This window comes from Nipponia nippon, unplaced genomic scaffold (genome assembly GCF_047370975.1).
Source record: "Nipponia nippon isolate SJK-2023a ecotype South Korea unplaced genomic scaffold, ASM4737097v1 scaffold_25, whole genome shotgun sequence".
NCBI lineage: Eukaryota > Metazoa > Chordata > Aves > Pelecaniformes > Threskiornithidae > Nipponia > Nipponia nippon.
The window spans coordinates 5,826,067-5,846,239 of NW_028262342.1; the positions used below are offsets into that span (position 1 = coordinate 5,826,067).

General features: G+C 58.5%; 1 protein-coding gene across 3 annotated transcripts in view; it reads left to right on the forward strand.

Annotated features, from left to right (window-relative positions):
* The first annotated feature begins 535 nt into the window (after positions 1–535).
* Positions 536–20,173, forward strand: part of LRRN2 (leucine rich repeat neuronal 2) — a 35,785-nt gene continuing 16,147 nt past the window's right edge. For all 3 annotated transcript variants that reach the window (XR_015705757.1, XR_015705758.1, XM_087762320.1), the window contains exon 1: positions 536–850. The gene's annotated coding sequence lies outside the window, so the exon portion shown is untranslated. The remainder of the gene's footprint in view (positions 851–20,173) is intronic.

The window sequence follows — 20,173 nt, forward strand, 5'->3', positions numbered from 1 at the left end:
GGCACGCTGGGACGGGGCAGGCACCCGGGGCTCCCAGGACCACGTGCAGCCGGATCTTTCCAAAGGCAAATAAAGCCCTTTGGGTGCCGGTGGGCAGGAGGAGATTCGGGCCACAAGTCCACCCCGTCGAGTCTCCTGCTTTCCTCCTAATGCGGGGCCATGCTGCTCCGTGGGAGAAACACCCCCCGGGCTCAGTGGCCCCAGTGTCCCAGCCCGTGGGGAGGGGACCCCGGTGCCGCAGCGGGCTCAGCTGCAGCGGGAGCAGGATGCACTGCGGATGCCGAAGGGTGCGAGCAGCCGGCTCAGCCTTTGCAGGAGCTTTTTATATCTGGTCCTCGGGAGCATCGCCCCAAGGGGCTGGAGGTGACGGGGCTGCCCCTCGGGTGCTTGCCGGAGCCGCAGGGGTTAAGCGCGCAGCCGGCAGGAGCTGATTCAGGTGGGTGGCACGTCCTGGCGACAAGACTGGAGTGAGGAGGAGGAGGATGGGGAAAGGGAGGGGAGAAGAGAGGAGGAGGAGGAGGAGAAGGGGGGAGCGTTTGCAGGCAGCAGGGAGCGGCGGGTGTGCGGCTGCAAAGGAGCCGTGCGAGGGAAGGATGAAGGTCTCTCCCCGCTGCCTCCGGACCGGGCGCTGAGGGCGAGCGTGGGGGCAGCCTGGCAGGGGGTGGCCTGCTGTCCCTGTCCCTCAGCCCCAAGGGGACAAGGACGGACCCCCAGCTTTGGCAGGTCCAACGCAACCCCGGCCCTTTGTCTGCCGGCGGGGGCTCTGCCCGAGCCAGATGTGCGGGCAGCTGTGGCGGGGAGCAGGCAGGCGGATGACAGCGACGCTGGGAGACGGGAGGAGAGCCCAAAGGTAAGTTGGGCTCCAGCCCCCTCAACCGTGCGGTCGCTCGGTTCTGACTTTTGGGGAGGCTCCTGTGCCTGGGGGCTCTGCGGCGCAGAGCTGGCTGCTTGGCGGTTTGTTTGGGTTTTTTTTCCCTTCCTTTCAGAGCTTTGCTTTCACTGATCTGGCATGGAGGATAAACGGTGTATTTGCAAATAAAAGAAGGAAAAGCAGGTGAAAATAGGAAATGAACACAGCATCGGTGCCTCGCTGGTGCGTGGTCCAGGAGGGGGCAAGGGGTGCGTGAGGCAGCCGGGGGAAAGGAGGTTTCCCTGGGCACTGGTGTCGGGAGCAGGATTCCTGGTCCGGGAAACTCCTCTGGGATCAGTCGATCCTCACCCAGGCTCCGATGGGAACGTGGGGTAACCGTGGCGAGCCCTGTGGCGATGCGCTGGGGTTGGTGCTGCTGAGACTGAAATGCAGCCTCGCACAGGGATGCTGGCAGGATGCGACCCAGCCAGGAGCAGCGCTTTCAGTGCATTAACCCCTCGGTGCCTGAGCTCCGTGGAAAAGGTTAAGGGAGTAGAGTTAGGTGTAGAAAGGAGACTGTGTTAAATAAACCAGCCTGGTCCTTTGGTCTCCCTCCCTCCTTCACAAGCCACCTTCGCCTGCCAGCGCCAGGCTCAGCCCACCCAAGGGAGAGGACAGACTGCCCAGGGGGTGGCAGGCAAAAGGTGATGGCAAAGCAAAGCCCGGGAGCAGCTGCCCTGGGCCCACAGTGTCGTTTGAATGATGTCTGTGCTGGTTCTGTGTTTACCTCAACCCTTCCTAACCCTGGTCCTCTATGCACGCGCCTTCCCGAGGCAGCCACACCGGAGACACGCACCCACCCGCAATCTCCGTGCTTGTGCCGCTGGGCGAAGCGGCCATCCCCTCCCGCCGCTGTGGGGTGCGTGGCTGTGCCCTGCCAGCCTGGGGCGATGGGCACTGGGGGTCCTGGGGGTCTGCGTGCAGGGAGGAACCCGCTGAAGGGACCCTTGCACCCACCTGCGCTGACCCAGTCTGGGAAGGGTGCTCGGGGCTGGGAGGGACCCGTGGCTCCGTGTGTGGCTGGGGCATCGGCTGTCCTTGCCTCTCCCCGATGCTCAGGCAGGCACCGGGCCCTCCTCGTCTCCTCCGCCTCTTGCTTCCTGCCAGAGCCTGAAAAACGGGATCTGAGGGATCTCAGCAATGCCCCTCTCTCCCATCAGGGAGGAGGGGGTGAAGCCCTTTGCTCCCCAGGGCTTGCCCCAGCCTGGCAGTGGGGACCCTGGAGGGGAGGAGGGGGTGCTCAGGGCTGGGCGCTGCGGGGTGGGAAAAGGACCCTTGGAGCGGTGTTCCCAGGGAGGCTTTTGCTGGAAGTTGCAGGTAGGTGCTGCCGTCACCTCTGGGCATGAGGATCCGGTTCCTCAAGCCATGATCTAACAGGACTGGGAGGTCAGAAGCTACGTGCGGATGCTGCCTGTCTCACCGGCCTCGGGCTGCTGTGCCGGTGCTGAGCCAGGACCCAGCCCCTGCCGTTGCTTTGAGGATGAGCAGCCCTGATCCCGCAGCCTGGATGCAGGCAGAGCTCGTAGCGAATGTCTCATTTCTGTCTCTAAAAGCCTGAGCGCGGTGCAGCCGTGGGGTGATGGGATGTGGCTCGGTGCAAGTTTCCCGGAGCATTGACTGCTCCCTGCCATGGGGCTTCTCGTCTTGCGGGTGTCCATCGGTCCCTGGTGCTCACGCCGGGGACATGGGGCACCGTCACCCAGCTCCCATCCTGGCTCCCCATGGCAGAGGACCCTGGTCCTGTTGGCCCAGCCTCTTTGCTGGGGACACGGCTCTTCCCGGTGGTCCTGGATCTCCATTCCCTGGTACAGAGCCAGCACTGAGCGCGGCTACCCCAGCACCCTGGGGCCTCTCTGTGGGCAGTGGAGGCTGTGTGGCACCCACTTGGGTGCTGGCGTGCAGAGCAGGGCTGAGGGCCAAATCTGGGGACGAGTCTCCGCTCCTCAGCCATTTTAAACCCCTTCCTTTGGGTGGGATCGTTTTTATCTTCTGCAATGTAAAACACGGAGCTCAGCATCAGCTGCCAGGGCTGGGCTGTGCCAACACCCATCGCAGAGCCTGCAAAATCCCTCTGGTGCAGGGGAAGGGGGTGGTGAGTCAGGCAGGACCCCGACCTAAACCCGTCCCACCTCGCTTGGGGTGTCGGAGCATCAGGGAACCACTTTCCCCACAGCACTATATAGTCAGCTGCATAATTGCCTCCCCAGGGAGCCGGGGCAGCCCCTCTGCTCAGTGCTTCAAAGGAGCCATGCAGGCTCCGATCCCCAACGCGGAGCAGAGCTTCGGCTGCTCTAACCGGCCGCGGCTCCTGCTTTGAAGAGCCGTGCTGGCTCACGGCAGCAGAGGGCTCGTCCCCGCTCCTCGCTGTAGCTGATCACTGACGGTTAGGAATGTGATCCTGAATTTTCTGGCTAGGACAGGCATGGAGGATGCTAGGAAGGTCCAGAGTTTGGTCCAGGTGGGTACCTGAAAGTCTGGGAACTTCACCAGGCTGCTGGCACCTTTCCAAATGCAAGGAAGTCCAAACACAGGGCTCTCTCCCTTTCTTTATTCCCAGCAGATGATGTATCTCCTAAATCACCCTCAGAGTAGACCCTGGTCACTAACGCCTCTTTCCTTCTGTCCTGAAAGCTACCCATGCGATAGCGTTCCTGTTGGCATGTGGCTGATTTCCTAAAGAGCAGAGCTGCCAGCCCAGGGCCCGTGGGATCCCCTCCTTGCACACAGAAACTCGCCACCACCCTCCCTTCTCGCTCTCGCATCCTTTTGGCCAGGACACACACTGAGGGGCCGCTTCGCTGCCCTCTGCCAACGGCGAGGTGCGAGGCCCCCGGCACTGACGGGTGGTCGCTCTGCCTCCGCTCGCCCTGCGCGCGAGGTGCCCATGACTGTGGTTCTCCTCCTGGAAATGAAATTGTTGTTCTGGGGGCAAACGCCCTCGCCTGTGCTCTGCATGGAAAGCCGCAGCTCTGCCCAGCCCTGGCTGGGGAAAGCCAGGAGAAGGAGAATTACAGCTGCTGCCGAGCGCAGGGTGCTGTCTGCTGCTTGCTGGGACTGCATCAGGAAAAACATTAAAATTAGATGAGTTTAAAACTTCTCCTTAAGAAGGGAAATGGGCTCTGTCGTTGAGGCTCTGCACTGGGACTTTGGGTTTGAGTTTAGGGTTTGGTCATTGATGCTCTTGAGTCTGAGCTTCTCGCGGAGCCCAGGGCATCCCCCCTCGCCCTCCTGCTGTGCCAGCCCGTGGCCGAGCCCTGGCCACCCTGGACTTTTGCTCCCCACGTGTGTCCCTTCAGCGTCCCTCCTGTGCTGGACCAGGACAGCTGCTGAAATGCCCGACGCCGTTCCAGGATATCAGCCAGCTCAGGCGGTGAAATATCTGTGCAGGCTTAGCAGTTGTTGGTGGCAGAGAGTATTTTGTGATAAATATATTTATAGTGAGTTTTGTAAGAGGCTGTTCCCATGGGTGGGTTTTAGGAAGGCAATAAATGGCTGAGAAAATTGCTCTGGTTGCACCTCGGAGCGGGGGGGTGGCAGCCCCGGCACCCCTCGCCTTCCCCCCCATACCCCCTGGTGCTTGGGGCTCCTCCGTGTGGGAAATGGGGTCCCACGAATGGCACCGTCCCCGCCAGGGAGGGATGGGGGCCTGAGTAACCCCCGTGCCCCCTCGAAGCGGCTGGAGTCCTCGCAGTGGGTGCTCCCCGCGAGCTGTTTGCAAACACGCTGCAGAGCAGGAATTATGTGTCGGCTCTGTTTGGTGTGCAATTCTGAATAACAAATAAATATGGGAAAATTGGGATCCGTTCCCAGACAATTCACAAAGGGCTTAATTGGGACTTAAGTGGTGCCTAAGTCTTGTGCTGGCTCTCTGCACTGGGGTGCTTCTCACCCAGACAGGGAAAAGAGACAAACTTAGTCAATAAATTACTTGTGATAAATTATTCACCAACTCTACTCAGAATTAATGCCACCTTCCCCCTCCAGCAGCTTATAAACGCTCTGATATCTCCTGACCCTATCCAGGCTCCAGAGCTACCCATCAGCTTTAAAAGTCTATCCCAGGCGCTATTATAAAACCATATTTTGTGGCATTTATAACCAGTCATAAAAAAATCACTCCAAGATTAAATTTGGCGTGCGAGGTCGCAGCGTGACCGGCTTTGTCCTTCCTGTTGACCAAAGCTGAGTCGAGTCTGTTTTAAGGTTCAAGCAGAGAAAATTGTTTTGCATGAAGACAGGCTTCTGTGAGACTTAATAACACTTGCTTTGAATTTAAAAGCCTTCATCAGTGAGGAATTTGTAGTCAGCATAAAAGGAGTTTTGCATTTTAACCAGCCTTTCCCAAAGGCAGAGATGAACTAACTCCAGCTCTCTCGTTTGGGGGAAGAAAGCATCTTTGCCTCAAAGCCCAGGGAAGCTCCTCTCTCTGCTAGAGAGAGAGAGAGAACAACAGCCTGGAAAAACAAAGAAAAAAAATAATACTAGCATTTGGTCACCTGAAAAGGAAAAAAATTGGTTTTTTCCTATTTGTGAAACATTAAAAAATGAACCAATTTGGTTGGTGCTGGAATAAGTGTTTCAATTGGGTGTCTGTCACTCATTCATAGTATGATTATTAAATTTAATTCAGTGGTTTGCTTGTTCAAACTGCTGTTTGGCAACGCATAATCAAAGCCACTACCTTGACTTGAAAAGCCCATTTGGACTTTAGACACCTTGGCCCAAAAAGGGCCTGCAGTGTTTGATCCGAATTTGCAAATTGCTGCCGTTGATCAGAAGCCGCATTTTTCAGCGAAGGCTTTTATTCCCATGGAAAATTCTGCCGAGTCCTATTTCTGAGTCACTTTTCCTAACTCCTACGTGCCGTCACTGCCGCTCCAAGCCAGCGACGGACCGGGGCGGGCTGTCCCGCCGCCCGGGCGGGCGAGGGCTGGCTGGCTGCAGCACTGTGCAGCTCCAACCTCCAGCAGCAAGATGCAGCTCATGCAGCCGATGAGTCCTCCAGTTCCCGATGGGCAGCAGGATCCGTCCCTGCATCGAGCTTTTGAAAGGACCGAGGAGCAGGGCCAGGGTCGGCTCCGTTGCGATGCTGCTGGGTTTGAGGGCTGCCCTGACGCCCGTCCATTGCCTGCACTCGAGTCCTGTTCTGTGCTGAAATCACCTGTTGTTCATTCCCTTCCATGAAGCCGTTGGTAAATAAGACAAAAGGGATTTCAGTGACACTCTCCAGCTAGCTTTATGGCTTTTTCATATTTTGTTGACTCCCTCTTTGCTGGTTAAAGCCTCCTGGGAGGCCGCAGCCGTACCCCCTTGTGCCCACTTCGTGGCCGCGGTTGTCTTCCCTGGCTTGGCACACGCACACATTTTCCCCGTTTTGCTCAGGTTTTAAAGGCAGTTAAATGAACAGGGCTGTTTACATCTGAAAGCCATCGCTTATCGTACCAGAATCTCTGCTTGCAGGCTGGCAGCAGCAGGACTGCTGCAGCTCTGCAGCGCGGGGGCCGCAGGGAGCCGGGGGCCTCGCTGTGAAGCAGAGCAGCCCGATGTTGCATTTTCCTTTGGTTTATATTTTTAAGGGTGCAGAGTGGGGATGGCGCGGGGAGAGCAGCGTGCTGCCAAAGTCGTTTTCTCCTGGGAAATCGTGGGTGCGCTCTCGGAAGGGGCGATGCGCTACGGCCTCACGGAGCAGCCGCTCCCGGCACACGGCATCCCTCTCCCGCTCAGCCGGGGCGGCCAGACCCCGGCCCCGCTCCGGCAGCAGCTGCCGCGGGGCAGAGCTGGGGCCCTGAGTAGGGCTTGGTGCCATCTTATTTTTCCTGGTGTCCTTGGTGCAGATGGTCTCCTTGGGCAGCGCCTGTAAATAATAGAGTTGCAGAGCTGAGTGGGTTTAAAAACCACAGCAAGGAGGGGGGGGAAGTTCGCAGCCAGAGGCAATGGAGAGGGCTGATGTGGCTCCTGCCTCCGAGGCTGAATCCTCCCTTTGCACCGGCTGCAGAGGGGGTGAAGGCAGGGGGTCACCCCGCTGTGCCGGGGGCCAGGCAGCCCCTCGCCCCCTCCTCCTGCCCTTGGGGCTGCCTGCAGCCAGGCATCGCCTCCCCGTGCTGCTGCAGGATTGCCCCGCGGTGCAGCTCCCGACCTCTGCAGCAGCCCAGGATGACTAAGAGGCGATGAGCCACTCATGGAAACTCAGAAGAGATCTAATTGTGTGAATAAACCCAGGATAAAAAAAAAAAAAGGAAAAAGATCCCCAGGGGAGACGATGTTTATGAATTAAAGACAAAGTGGGTGACATTTCCGCCAGCCATGTGCAGCTGCAGCGCGGGGAGGGGGGACGCGCATGGGGCCACCGAGGGCTGTAATTCCCGGAGATGATGGGAGAGCGGCAACTTTTCACGCTCTGCCCGCGCTCGGCGGAGTGGCACCGGGTGATGCGGTGGCTCAGCGACTGTGGGGAGCCTTGTTCCATCGGGTGACAGCCAGCTCTCGGTGCAATGAGGACAGGAACGAGGTTTTCCTGTTGCGGACGCTGGGGAAGGCAGGTCTCCAGGGAAGGGTGGCACTGGTGGGGGCAGAAAGCCGGGCACCTGGCAGGATGCTGTGGGTGGAGGGAGGGGGCAGGAAAGAAAGCGGGGGAGAAGGGGAATGGGGAGAGGTTGCATCTTTCTAAAGCATCTGTCAAAATGAGCTGTGGAAAAAGCAGCGCGGGAGGCCAGGCGCTGCCAGGCACCGCCAGGCACCGGGCTCCTCTGGGCTGGCTGCAGAAATGGTCCATCAGCTCCGCGTGGGTGGGAGAGCATCACCACCCCAGCGTGGCCTTTCCCGGGGTGTCCCCAGTTCCAGCCCAAGTGCTCCGGGGCTGGGGGGGGGCACAGCAGCCCTGGGAACCAGGGGCTTTGCAATTAGGACAAGGGGGATGAGTGAAGGAGCAGCTGGGATGCACCTTGGGTCCTTAATGCTCTTCCTTCCTGCAGCCCCTCCAGGACTCGTGGGACCTCAGGGTCACTTCTTGGCTCAAAGCCTCCGGCTCCAGCCCAGCATCCTCCAAACTCATCAGTGTCAGCGGCCGGGTCACCCCGGCTCATCTCAGTCTTGCTCCTACAGGCTAATTCCCTCTCTGCTAGCAACTCCCTTCTCCTTTCCTCTGCCCCCAGGCTCCCAGCAGTCAGTTAAATGATTTTATTTAAAATAAACTGGAAGTGGATTTTGCCAAGAATAACCACAATTCCTCACTCATGAAGGGTTATTCCATCCCCTTCAGTTTGGGGAGGGACCTTGATCAGGCACCGAGTGCCCCGAGGTTCGGCCTCGGGCAGGGCAGTGCCCGCCGGTGCGAGGGGCACGGACCCCGGTGCAGAAAACGTGGCGATTTGAGGGCTGGGTGCTGGGTCCTCCCCGGCCGGTGGGTGCAGGGGGGGACATGCAACCCCCCTGGCCGGTGATGGCAGAGCCAGTCCCATGGTTTGTGAAGGACCAAGCGGTCCCCAGTCCCATTGGAAAGCATCTCTGGGGTCTCTGCTGGTGGCAAAGCCCCACCGCTCCCTGGGGAGGGGCTCAGCACCCCCAAGCCCCATAAGGGCGATGCCGGCACAGCCACCCCCAACTTGCCGAGCCCTTCCCGGCTGCGGAGGCTTCTCGGGGCACGGCACAGGGCTTTGCCTCCATCCCCACCGAGCTGCTCCACACCTGAGAAGGGGGGGAAGCGGCCCCAAAGCTGTGCCTGGCAGTTGCTATGGCAACCGTACATTTTTCTTATGATTCCTAATGATTTATTGGCATTTGCACTAATCTACGGCTTTTTTGGCTGCCAGAGGTTGACTCGTCTCCTCTCAGCCCCTAAGAGCAGGCAGCTCCCGTGCGGTGCCGGAGCCCGGGTTGGGCTGGGGGGCTGCCCTGGGGCTGCCCCTTGCTCCGGGCACAGCATCCCCAGTGCTTCCCAGGGAGCGGCACAGACAGGAGCCACCGGCCAGCTCTTTGCAAGTCGCAGGTGCTAAATCATGGCTTGTTTTTTCCCCAGCAAGGCTGAGAGGAGGCTAGGAGGGGCCTGGAGAGGAATAGCTCTTACCAGGCAGGAGCCAGCCGGAGTGGAGAACAGCAGCCCCGTGAGAAGCAAGAGGGGTCCTGGGCTGTGCAAACCCCCAAACTGGTGCAGGGTTTGATGGGGTCTGAGATGTGACTTCAGTGTCGTATTTCCAGCCGTGCTGGTAGGACATCCGAGCTTTTCCTCGGTGAAATTCAGCACAGAGAGAAAATCAATGCACGTTTTTTTAAATCCGTGTTTAATACCAAAAGTAATACCTTGCCCAGATTTATTCGGGTGGATTAGATACTTCTTAGCTGCTCATGAACATCACTGAGCAGTTTGTGAGGCTGGAGCAATGCCCCACGCAGGGCTGCCCAGCTCCCTCTGGCTGGAAGCAGGGCTTGGACCCGGGCATGGCGAGGGCTGGCTTCGCAAACCTTTGGAGGCTTTTTCAGAGATTTGGTGATGCTTTTTCCCCTCCCGTGGGGGCCCGTTTCTGGCTGCTGAACCTGTGCTTGGGCCCTGGGAGCAGTGCAGGGCTTTCAGCCTGGTTCTCAGCAGGCGAGCGCGTGGCTCTGAGCTCTTCTGCCGGGTTCCTTCAGAGGCACCAGCTGTGCAAGCCACCCGCCTTGGTTTTTTCCTGCAGAGAGGCTGCTGTATGGGACGTGGGAAACAGCATGCAGGGCAAGCAGAGGCTGGGGGGACAAAGTTACCGGCATGGCCAGGAACAGCTTCATGTCCAGCCCTTTAATGTCACCAATGTGCTCTTTCTATCTGTCATGTCCTAATAAGCTGCTGAAACATTGGGTTTGCAATTACCAGCTGAAATATTTAACCCTGAGCAGGAATCTGCATGCAGCAAAGCTCAGATAAAATCATGGGAAGAGGTGGGGGACTTCAGGGTCAGCGACAAGCTGTTGCAGCACAGGGGCAGGGGGGTGTTCCCCTTGTTTGATGGGTTGTCACCAGCCTGGATCTGCTCTTGTCCTTGCATTTTTATTGCTGGAGCTTCCCTCCTCCTCGCCCTGTCCTGCCACCACCGAGCCCAGCCGTTGAATGCAGCGAGGCTGCTGCTGGCTGGCAGCACGGGGAAGGGAGAACCGAGCTACCTCTCGCTGCCCCTGGGCATCTGCCAGCCCAGAGGGGTTTGGTAGGACCTCGTGTCCTTATGGCATCACCAGGGGCATCGTGGCAATAGAGCAGCAGCTCATCAAGATGTGTCTGTGGTGGGACGCAGCGGGGGAGTCCAGGCCTCCGCAGGGCAGGCTTGGCCCCGCTGGGAGCATCTCACATCCCTGCAGACACTGCCGAGATGCTCTTTTGTGTCACCCTGTGGGGTCACCAAGCCCTCAGGAGGTGCTTTGTAACTCCAGCCCTTTATTGCAGCCACACAGGCCAAGGAGGCCAGAATGTGCCAGCAAGATAACAGGGAGAGACTTCCCCGCAATTAGAAATTAGCCTGATTTCACGGCACTTCCAAGCAGCCGTGTTGCCATCCTGACCTTTCTTCTGCTGAAGATCAGAGGGAGCAGGGCTGGGCTCCAGCCGCGGCTGCTCTCGCCCCGCTTTGTGTGCGTGGTGCCACCCCGCTCCGCTGCCTGTCCACTGGCGCTGGAGTCACCTGCCCGCTGGTTTGCTGGCACCGGCCCCTGCCCGTGCCCCTGCCCGGCCCCTGCCCGAGCCAGCCCCCACGGCATGGCTGGCCGGGGGTCCCTGCGAGCTCCTGGCTCCCTTTGCTCCTGGAAGAGCAGTTCAATCCAGGAATGAAGAGACAAATAAGATGGAGATGGCAAGGGATCAGCTGAGCCCCCAGTACAATGATGGCCGAGCAAGGTCCCCAGTCCCCTGGCCCTCGCCGCTTCTCTTGGCACCGTCTGTGTAACATTCCCCGCCTGCAGCAATGCTGCTTAGCTGAAGAAATATTGTTTCCAACAACAGACACCTCTAGAGAAATAATGGGAGACATCCCATCATGGTGTAGATTTTAATTACACTCAGGAATTCTTCCCTTTTTTAAGCTTTGTTTAATAACGTGTTCCTCCCCACTGTGCCCTCCCCTCATGCAGAAAGTTTAAAGAGCCTCAATTTATCCCTCTGAAGGGACTGACATCAAAACACTGCGGGAGCAGAACATCTCTTCCTAAAACACCCCAGGGGGACAGGCTGGAGCAGCCCCTGGCTGTTCCCGGGCTCTGGACCGGGACAGGACCACCACGGCCGGGGGCTGCACGGGCACTGGGCAGCCCCTCGATCTGCACCCGATCCAGCACCCTGAGCTGCCGTGAGCCACCTTCGCCGGTGTTTTCACTGTCTCACTGGGAGTCGATACCTTATTCCAGGAACCTAGGGTTTTTTGGCCCAGGAGATGGACACAGACTTGCCCTCCCCAAGCAACGCCCCTGGTCTGTGTCTCCTTCGGAGCCCGTAGCTCAGATTGGCTTCACGGCCGGTTTGCGGAGCGCCACGTGGGTAGCAGAGCTCAAAAGCCTTTGACATTGCCCGGAGCATCCCCTCTCCAAAGGATGCTGCCCGTGGCCTTGGTGTGGGTAGAGGGAAGGGGGGAGGTTTGAGGGGGCTGCTCTGCAAATGAGCCAGCCTTAATGGCCACCCCCCAGCCCCAGGCTGTGCCGAGGGGTATCGATCGATCGTTCCTGTTTGCAAGCCGATCTGCTGGGGAAGGTCACTGGGGCTGATGCAGCACAGGCAGCATCTGCAGTCGTGCTGCCAGGACAGCGGTTACCCCGGCCATCAGTCTGCCGGTTTTAGGGCCCGAGGTGCCTGCGGGCTGGGACGGGGACCAAGCCTTTGTGCTGGGTGGGATGGGGACCCTGGGCTATCCGAGCAGCCAGGAGCAACACAGAGAGATGGACACTTTCCTCTGGGCTTTAACATCTCTGGAGAGGAACGTTCAAACAGCTTCTGCCTGCCCGCTGCAGCTCTAGGCATGCTACTTGTTTGTTTGATTAGAGAGATGAAGAAATAAATGGAAGAGATATGAGCATCTCTCTTCACTCCCGGCTCCTATGCAGTACTGGCTTGATTTTTCAAAAGGACTCAGTGTCCAGAGCTGTCTGCATCATTTAGACGGGTGCATGGGAGATGAGCCCTTTGAAAATCTTGTCCCAAATGGTTAACAAGGAGCCGTTCTTCCCCGCAGGCTGGCAGCGCTTCCTCCCACCGTAGCGATCTGTGGGGTCTTTCCCTCTATCTGCAATGTACAACAGAGGGACATGGTATGTCATGGAAATATATATCATCGTTCCCTGGCACGCACCTGCCTCTCCAGCACACACACTGCTGCAAGGCACAAACACACACTCGTGCGGATTATGAGCTGCTATTGCTGTCATGTTGTCACAGCTCAACAGGCGTGTACAGTCACAGGAGTTATCACATCCCAGTGCCCGGCTGCTGTCAGCCCCTGGCAGCCGCCGCGCTCCTCGCTCCGTGCCGACAGCCTCCCCCGGGCTGCGGGAGCCGTTCGTGTCTCCAAGCCGCTTGGGGAAAGGACCCCCCACGGCTCGCAGGGACCCAGCGCAGAGCCTCTTGGCAGGGAGAGGAGCCACGGTCCGTGGAAGATGCTTTAGACTTGAATTGTTGGTTGTGCCGGGGTGGCACCGGGCTTGCAGAGGTGCCAGGCTGCCTGCTGCTCTCCCTGCCTGGCCCTTCAGCCTGCCTGCTGCTGAGGGAGTGCAGGCAGCAGCGGGCCTGTGACGGTGGTAACATGGGAGGGAAATCAGGCTGAGCTGTCCCCTGCTACCAGAGACACGGGTGAACCTCACAGCTAATTAGCAGCCTGGGGAGATGGAAAAGGTCCCTCTGCCGCAGCACTGCCTGATGGAGGGGGATTGCAAAGGGCCCAGCTGCACGTTGCAACGGATGCCGTCCTGTGGGAGAGCCCACGCCGCGCTCCAGCCTGCATCCCCCGGGACACGGGGCTGATGTGAGCCCAGGCTGGCTCCCACGCAGCGAGCGTCGTGGACGGGAAGCCTGCCAGAAACCCAGGAGGTGGGAGAGCTGGAGTGGAGGCAGGAGCTGGAGGTCTCCATTTCCGCTGAAATCTGGCACCTTCCCCCTCGCTGGCAGCCCCATTAGAAGCTATAATTATATCCGAGTGTTCACAACACCCTTTCCCGAGCACCCTGGGGATAAAAATCAAGCAGGATGCTCTGAAGGGGGAGGCTTGATTGATGGGAGCTGGGCTTGACACACCACACTCAGCGCCGGATGGATGACGGAGCAGCGATGGCTGCAGTGCTCGCAAGCCCCAGCGGGAAGGCAGCTCCCTCCCCAGCTGGGCGGGCAGGGAGGGAGGTTTGCAGGCACGTCCACCATCCCACCGCGCAGGGCGAGGACAACGGGTGCTCCCGTTGTGGAGGCAGCAGGTCCCAGCGCTGCCATCCCATATGGCCAGGCGCTTGGGTCCTTAACACAGGGGTGGCCCCACGGGTGTTCTGCTCTGCTCCAGGCGCTGAAGCCGGAGGCAGCGAGGGGCTTTGGGGCTCTGCCAGCCCTCTGGGGCTCCGCAGCGTGGCTGGAGACCCCTGGTGATGCAGCCTGCAGGAGCTCATCCCCGGGGCTGGCTGGAGAGCAGGCAGCATCACCAGCAGGAGCTCCACTTCTGCAGCAGGGTTCAAAGCCAACCCACCTGGGACTGCGAACAATTAATTTTCCCAATCTGCACAACGATCAGCTTCTGAGGCGAACAATTAACCGGTCACAAATTGTAATTGTCATCTCACTTCTGATTTTAATTTGGCCTAATGAAGGCTAAGTGGTTCCGTCTCGCTCCTCCTCCCCCGGCCCCACGGCCCTCTGGCATCCCCGGCTGCAGCGGGGCCACCTGGGAAGGCAGGGCCTGGCCCGCAGCCGTGGCCCTCCCCGGGATAGAGAGTGCCAGGGGAGGCCGGGGAAAACCATTAATCCCCATTGTGGGCTGCTTGTTTTCAGATATCATGGCCAATAAAAGTTTTATTTAAGGGAATTGGCTGCCTGTGTCCATGCATTCTGGTTTGTCAAAGCCTGTTAGCCTCGCGCGCTTGCCCTTTCAAGCAGGGGCTGTCATTTAATCTTCATCTAAAATAACGCACTGATTTTTTTCCCCTTTCTGATTTTAACTCGCTGCTGCTTGTACGTCTCTGTCTGCACCCTGCTCCCCCCGCCCCATCCCCACCTCCCCGATGGGTTATCATCTGCAGCACCTTTGGGATCTAGCTATGTTTTCTAATGAATTCATGGTCTCGCTGAATTGCCTTTCACTTTAATACTTAATTTAGATGGAAGAAGGTGGTTGCTGGGTCTTGAATATCAAGTGAGTCGCCGGTATAGCTTTGGCTGGAAGTCGCGTGATGCCCAGTGGGGTCAGGATGAACAAAGCATCCGAGTTTGGTGAACTTTGCATAACCACCCTGCTACTTTCTGAGCCTTGCAGCCTCCCTTCTCCTCTGTCCTCAGCACGAAGCAGATGAGTTGTCATCAGGATACAGCAGCCCTAGGCTCTGGATCTGTTCGCACAGCACATCATCCACCCCCGAGAAGCCCAGCCCCGGCCCCCTCCCGCTCCGCGGCTTCTGTGCATCGTTTAACGCAGGGCAAAGTGACAGCGAAACGCTCCTGAGCCAGGGAGCAGGCGCTTTGCCACACGCGAGTCTGCACAGCTTTCCCTCCTCCCCGGCCCCAAGAGTCTGGTAATTTTAACACAAGCAGTAAGGAGAGGGCTCCTTCACCCTGACAGAGAGACCGAGCCTCTTCTGGGGTGAAGCATTGCGGCTCTTTAATAGCACCAATTAAAACTGCAGAGGGAATGAGGCGCTGCCAGGCAGTAATCACCCAGACTAGAATATGGCCTGAGCATGAGTTTGAATAGCTTTGCTTTGAAGGGAAAACATACTTTCTGTGACCCTTGGATGAACAGAAACCTGGTTTCAGAGCTTATCCAAAACCTGCGAGGCTGAGTATCAGCATGGCCCCGAGCCCCACGCTGGGACGCTGCTGCTCTGCTGCGTCCAACAGCCCCGCTGCCTTCTCCTGTTAAAAGCAGCAGGTAGCGAGCTGTGAGAAGGAGCGGGGCGAAGGGAAGAGGAGAAATAAGTATATTAGCGAGATGAAGATTGAATGACAGCTACATAAGCCGATCTCTCAGGGAAAAGTGTCATCTCCAGTTTGGGCGAGGGGGTGGGTCACAACGAACTTGTGATGAAGATGAAATGTCTTCCAGGGCCAGTTAAAGTCAGTGAAATCCTTCCCTGCTCACCCCCTTTCTGCCGCCACCTCGGTTTGCTTCCCCATTTTCTCGTGCCACCGGGGGAGGACCCGGAGGCGATCCTGCCCCAGCCGTGCCCCTGCCCCGCTCCCCAGCCCTCGGCCGGAGTTACGACTAACGTGCCCTGCATCTTGGGCTCAGTTAGGGCTGATTCCATCAGCTGTTTGCACAGCTGAGGTCAAAGCCCATCTTGTCTGCAGCTAAAAACAATTAAAATCACTCCTGGAGGGCCCTAAACATGGACCCAGCCACCTGCAATGCAGCATCCCTTCAGCCACAGCCGGCAGCTCCCTGCTCCCTCCTTGCCCCGCACAGGACATCCCGCTGCACCTTGTCAGGGTTGCAGTTTGCAGGATGCCCATTCACCCGCTCAGCTCCAGTGATCCATCTGATCCCCTTGCTCCAGCGAGCTGCATTACAGCTCCCCAGGCCGGCAGCGTGTGCAGGATCCGGCCCTCCTTGCATGCCCAGCCGGACCAGCCCGACTTCAGGGACCACAAAGTTTCCCCTAAGCTGGCCAAACCAGCGTTGCAGCGATGCCCACCCAGCCCCGGCGCAGCCATCTCGGTGTCACCGGCGCTGGCTCCCGCTGTCACCGGGATGGGGACTGGCAGCTTGTGGAGTCATTACCCACCACCGCTCCAGGCACGGGAGCCTGCAGCTGGGGTTGGCAGCAATCACGTAATGATGGGGCCTCGTCAGGGCCAGGGGATCCCGTTGGAGCCATCCTGGAGCTGCCTATTTAATTAGGCAGGTGCTGGGTGGTGGGGGTGCTTTGTGGTGCAGCTTTGCTGGGGAGGTTGGAGATGCAGAAGTTGGACTCCGTGCTCATTAACTCCCAGTCTTAAGGGGCTCATCACAGATATTTTGCAGGCAGCCGGAGGATCTCGGTGGCTGTGGATGAGCAGCGTGTCTTTTCTGTGGGGTTTCTAGAGTGCTTCCCTGTATTGGTGTGATTTCTGAGAGCCTCAGGGCTGTAAATCTGTACTCCAGGCACCTTTGGAGAAGCCTGGCCCAAAATTTGGCCCCTCGATGGTGTGTTTGAGCTCTTCCCTCTTCTCCCTGCTGTGTTTGGTGTAACTACCCTGGAGGTGGCTGCAGGGGAGGCGTTGGAAAGGTAAAGTCCTTTATTTTGCTCTGCATTTTGAGGAAGAACAACTTAGCATGTTGCTTTTGTGCATGTTGCAAACACTGTAGGCTTTTGCTTCAAGATGGCTCTTGAATTTCTCTTTGCTCTTACTACACATACATATGCACACACATGCCTACATCCTGCGTCAGGTTTATCTTTTTTTTTACAGTCCTTTTAAACTTATAATGACACATCTGAAAGTTCCTCTAAAAAACAGCCCCTCTGCGACACAAATGGATAAAGATCTGCTCAGAGTTCAGTCATGCGGAGAGGAGCGTTGGTGGTTTTTTGAAAACAATATTTTGTCGGTTCCTCTGAAGACACGTCGGTGGCGGGCCGTCTCTCCCCCCACGCCTCCCCACACAGCTCCTGGGTGCGCCGGCTGCAGCAGCACCCGCCCGGGGATGCACCCACCCGGGGATGCACCCACCGGCTGCAGACGTGCGCCTGGGGACCCTGTGGCCCTGCCCTTGCTGGCTGCGAGGGGAAGGGGCTGGCTGGGAGAGGGCTCGCAGCCCTGCCGTGCGCTCAGCTCGCTCTGGCATGGGGGATGCCACGCATCCAGGCTGCCTGTGCCAGGGCTGCGAGCTGCCCCATCGCCTGGGAAGGCTCTCCCTGCGGTGAGGCCCCACGTCCAGCCCTGGGCAGCTCTCGCCTTCGCCCCCGCACAGCTCCGAGGAACCGCGGGCGCAGGATTGTCTCCGCGGGCTGCGGGGCGTGCAGGGCCTGTCCTGCGGGCAGGGCTCCATCGGCTCCCAGCCACGAGGGCCAGTGCAATGCTGCTGCCTGCAGTTCGACATGGGCCCAGGTTTTCAAGAGGGACTCTGTGTCCCTTGCAAATTTTCCTCTCCAGAAGAGCAATAATACACTGCAATATTATCTTATTTAAGTAATTCAAGTGTATGCAGAGTGCCTAGAGGAAAAGGCAAGGAGAGACAGCAACACACTCCCCAAAGGCAACTCCACGAAGTGTGACAGCTCTGCCTGTTCGGTGCCCTGTGCTGCCGGCTCTGCTCCGGGAGCCGCTCGAGCGGCAGCAGCGGCGTAGACCCGGGCACAGACCGCAGTGGTCTGATGTGCGGCGTGTGCATGGAGGTCTCCAGTGTTCAGGTGGATAACACTGTTTGTGAATATTGGAGCATTGTAGCTGGGTGTCCCACCAACACGTGTTTGGATGCGGAGCAGCTCTGGCACCCCAAAGGTGCTGGCTGCGGTCAGGCAGGGCTGCTCTCCTTGATGCCTCCAGTGCCTGGTGGGGTTAAAACCCCCCCGAAGCCTTCCCCAGCTGCCTATTCTCACAAATCTTGTAGCTGCCTCATTATCTTTGAAATCGGAGAGTTTAAAAGCCATTTGAATGAAAGGACATGGGGGCACGTGCCCCCACGTGCTGGCTGCACGACCGCCCTCCATTAGCAAGGTGGCCGGCAGCTGGGGCGGCCGCATCCTGCCCTGCCGCAGGGACGAGGCCGCCGGGGCCGTCTGTCCCTCCACGCCCTGGCTGTGGGTTGGATCTGGAAGGAAATCTGGGCTGTAGCTGTGTCTCAGCAAAGCGTTGCTTCTGGAGAGGGGATGTGGCCGCTTTCCCTCCGACCATACGGACTCGCCCATCTCTGCGCACGTCCCTCCCAACCCGCCGGTGCCGTACGCCAAATTGTCCTTCTGCCAAGCTGGGAACCCTTAAATAGGTGGGACAGAGGCGGCAAATGTTTTCCATTTCTTTTCCTGTTCCTATCTGGGTTTTTTATTATTATTATTATTTTATTTTAGATCCTCTTTGAATGACAACTCTATCAAAACAGCTCATTTGGAAATGTCAGGTCCATTCTTGATAAGTCATCAGTCATCGTGATTGGTGCTGACAGACGCCCTGTAACAGTGCTGTGGTATCTCATATACTGTGCTGCAGTCTTTTGTAATATCGCATTATTTTATTTATTCAGCATGGCACGAAATGTCTCCTTTAGGAAAAGGGAAGGCGGGGGGAATTAACACTTCTAGCAGTGCTTCCCTTTCTGCGTAGTCCACACGGGAAGCAGCAGAAATTGGGCTTTAACGTGGCATTTGCTTAGTTTAACGCTCCCAATGTCACTGGAGTTGAAGTAACTGCAGAATCCTGAATTGTAGGCTACTTCTGGTAGTACCAGCTCGATGAGAGCCAACACTCTCGATTTCACAGCACTGAGACACGCGTCCTGAGTGGGTGCAGCCCCTCAGGGGCTCCCCTCCTCGCCCACGGGGAGGACCAGGACACATCAGGTCGAGTGCCGCTGTTTGTTCCGGCAGGGCGATGACGGGAGCTGCTGCATCCCACCTGGCTTGTGGCTGTACCTGCTGCCCGCGGGTGGGACAGCCGTGTGCTTTATCCCTTTGGCTGGCAGCGAGCATCCTGGGCAGCTCTGCTGCCCGCTGGCCCTCCCTCCACACTTCAAATATATGGCAGGAGTGGAGGCGGTGATTTAGGCTCCCCCTTCACCCCTTCACCTTCCCTTGTATTTATGTGGTGCTCAGCTGCACAAAAAACATGGCTCCTTGGCGTCCTGCCTCCTCTCGCTCTTGGGGGAGCGGCCGCAGCACCACGCTGGTCCCTTCCCCAGCCCTGGGGATGATTTTGGGAGCTCCAGCCTGCCCGACTCCCTCCCCAGCACCCGGTCAGAGCTGCCAGGGGGGATCGGGGAGGGCTGAGCCCCTCGGTGCTACCCTCCAAAGCAGCGTTTCAGCCTCGTGGAGCTGCCGGAGGGCAGAGTCTGGCTGTGGTCCCCAGGATGCTCCCGGGGGTGTCCCCCAGGAGCAGGATGGCAAAGCCCACCGGCTGGGCTGGCTGGGGCCAGCGGTTCCCATCCTGGGAGCTGCTTTCCTGCATCCCCTAATCTGCATCGCGGAGCCTTTGTTTGCTCTCATTAACGTGTCTGCGAAGTGCCTGACGTGTGAAATATCTTTTTTATTAGCTGGAATTGGCGGGGCCGCCTGGGACTCGTGTCTGCTCTGCTTTCAAGGCCAGGACTCTCCAGACAAGCCCGTGTTGGTCTTGCTCAGTTTCTGGCTTGCGGCGGGGGAAGGGCTCGGGCTCAGCTGGGGCTGCGCCGGAGCAGCTCCCCGGAGCCGGTGCTGCTGGCGGAGTCTGGGTGGTTCCCCCCAGGCACCCATGCCGCCGTGCCATGGAGCGAGGCTTTGGGGGTGGAAGGGATGCTAGAGGGAGGCTGTGCCCTGCTCCACCCGCATGCCCCAGCACCCAGCCCAGTACCCGGGCTTGGGCCCTGCCAAAAGGGTTTGGCTTTGAAAGCACCAGCAAGCAGAGCCCATCTCCCCATGGGGGACTTCGCTCCGGGTTTTGTTCTCTGTTGCAGTGACCATTTCTGTCTCGTTTGAATCTGCCTGGCTTTGGCACTGCTGCCTGTGCTTCGTGGTTCTGCTGCGTGCACTGACGCAGCTCCTGCTCTGCTTTGCACCAGCCAGGACGTGGCCCGGTCACCTCCCTCCTGCCGCAAGATGCTCGTGGTGCTGCGTGCGTGGCCCAGGAATCCGGGGACCCGTCAGCCAGCCACACCACAGCACTCAGGGGCACGGTGGTGGCCTGTGCTTGCTTCATGTCCGCGTGTTGGTGGAAGGATTGGCTCTCCCTGCCCCTCTAGCCTTGGATGGCAGGTCCGTAGCGAGCTCATTAGGAAAGACCTGGAGGTGTTTTCCAGGCAGTTCAGGAGATCACCTGAATTATTTAACATGCCGCTGCACAGCACAGCGGGGAGGAGGAATGGGGGGAGCTCATTACCGGGCCGGAGCTGTTTGTCTCTTGGCCATGGCACGGCGGTGCCAGGGACAGGCTGCGCCTGTGGCACGGCTCCCTGCTGCCGG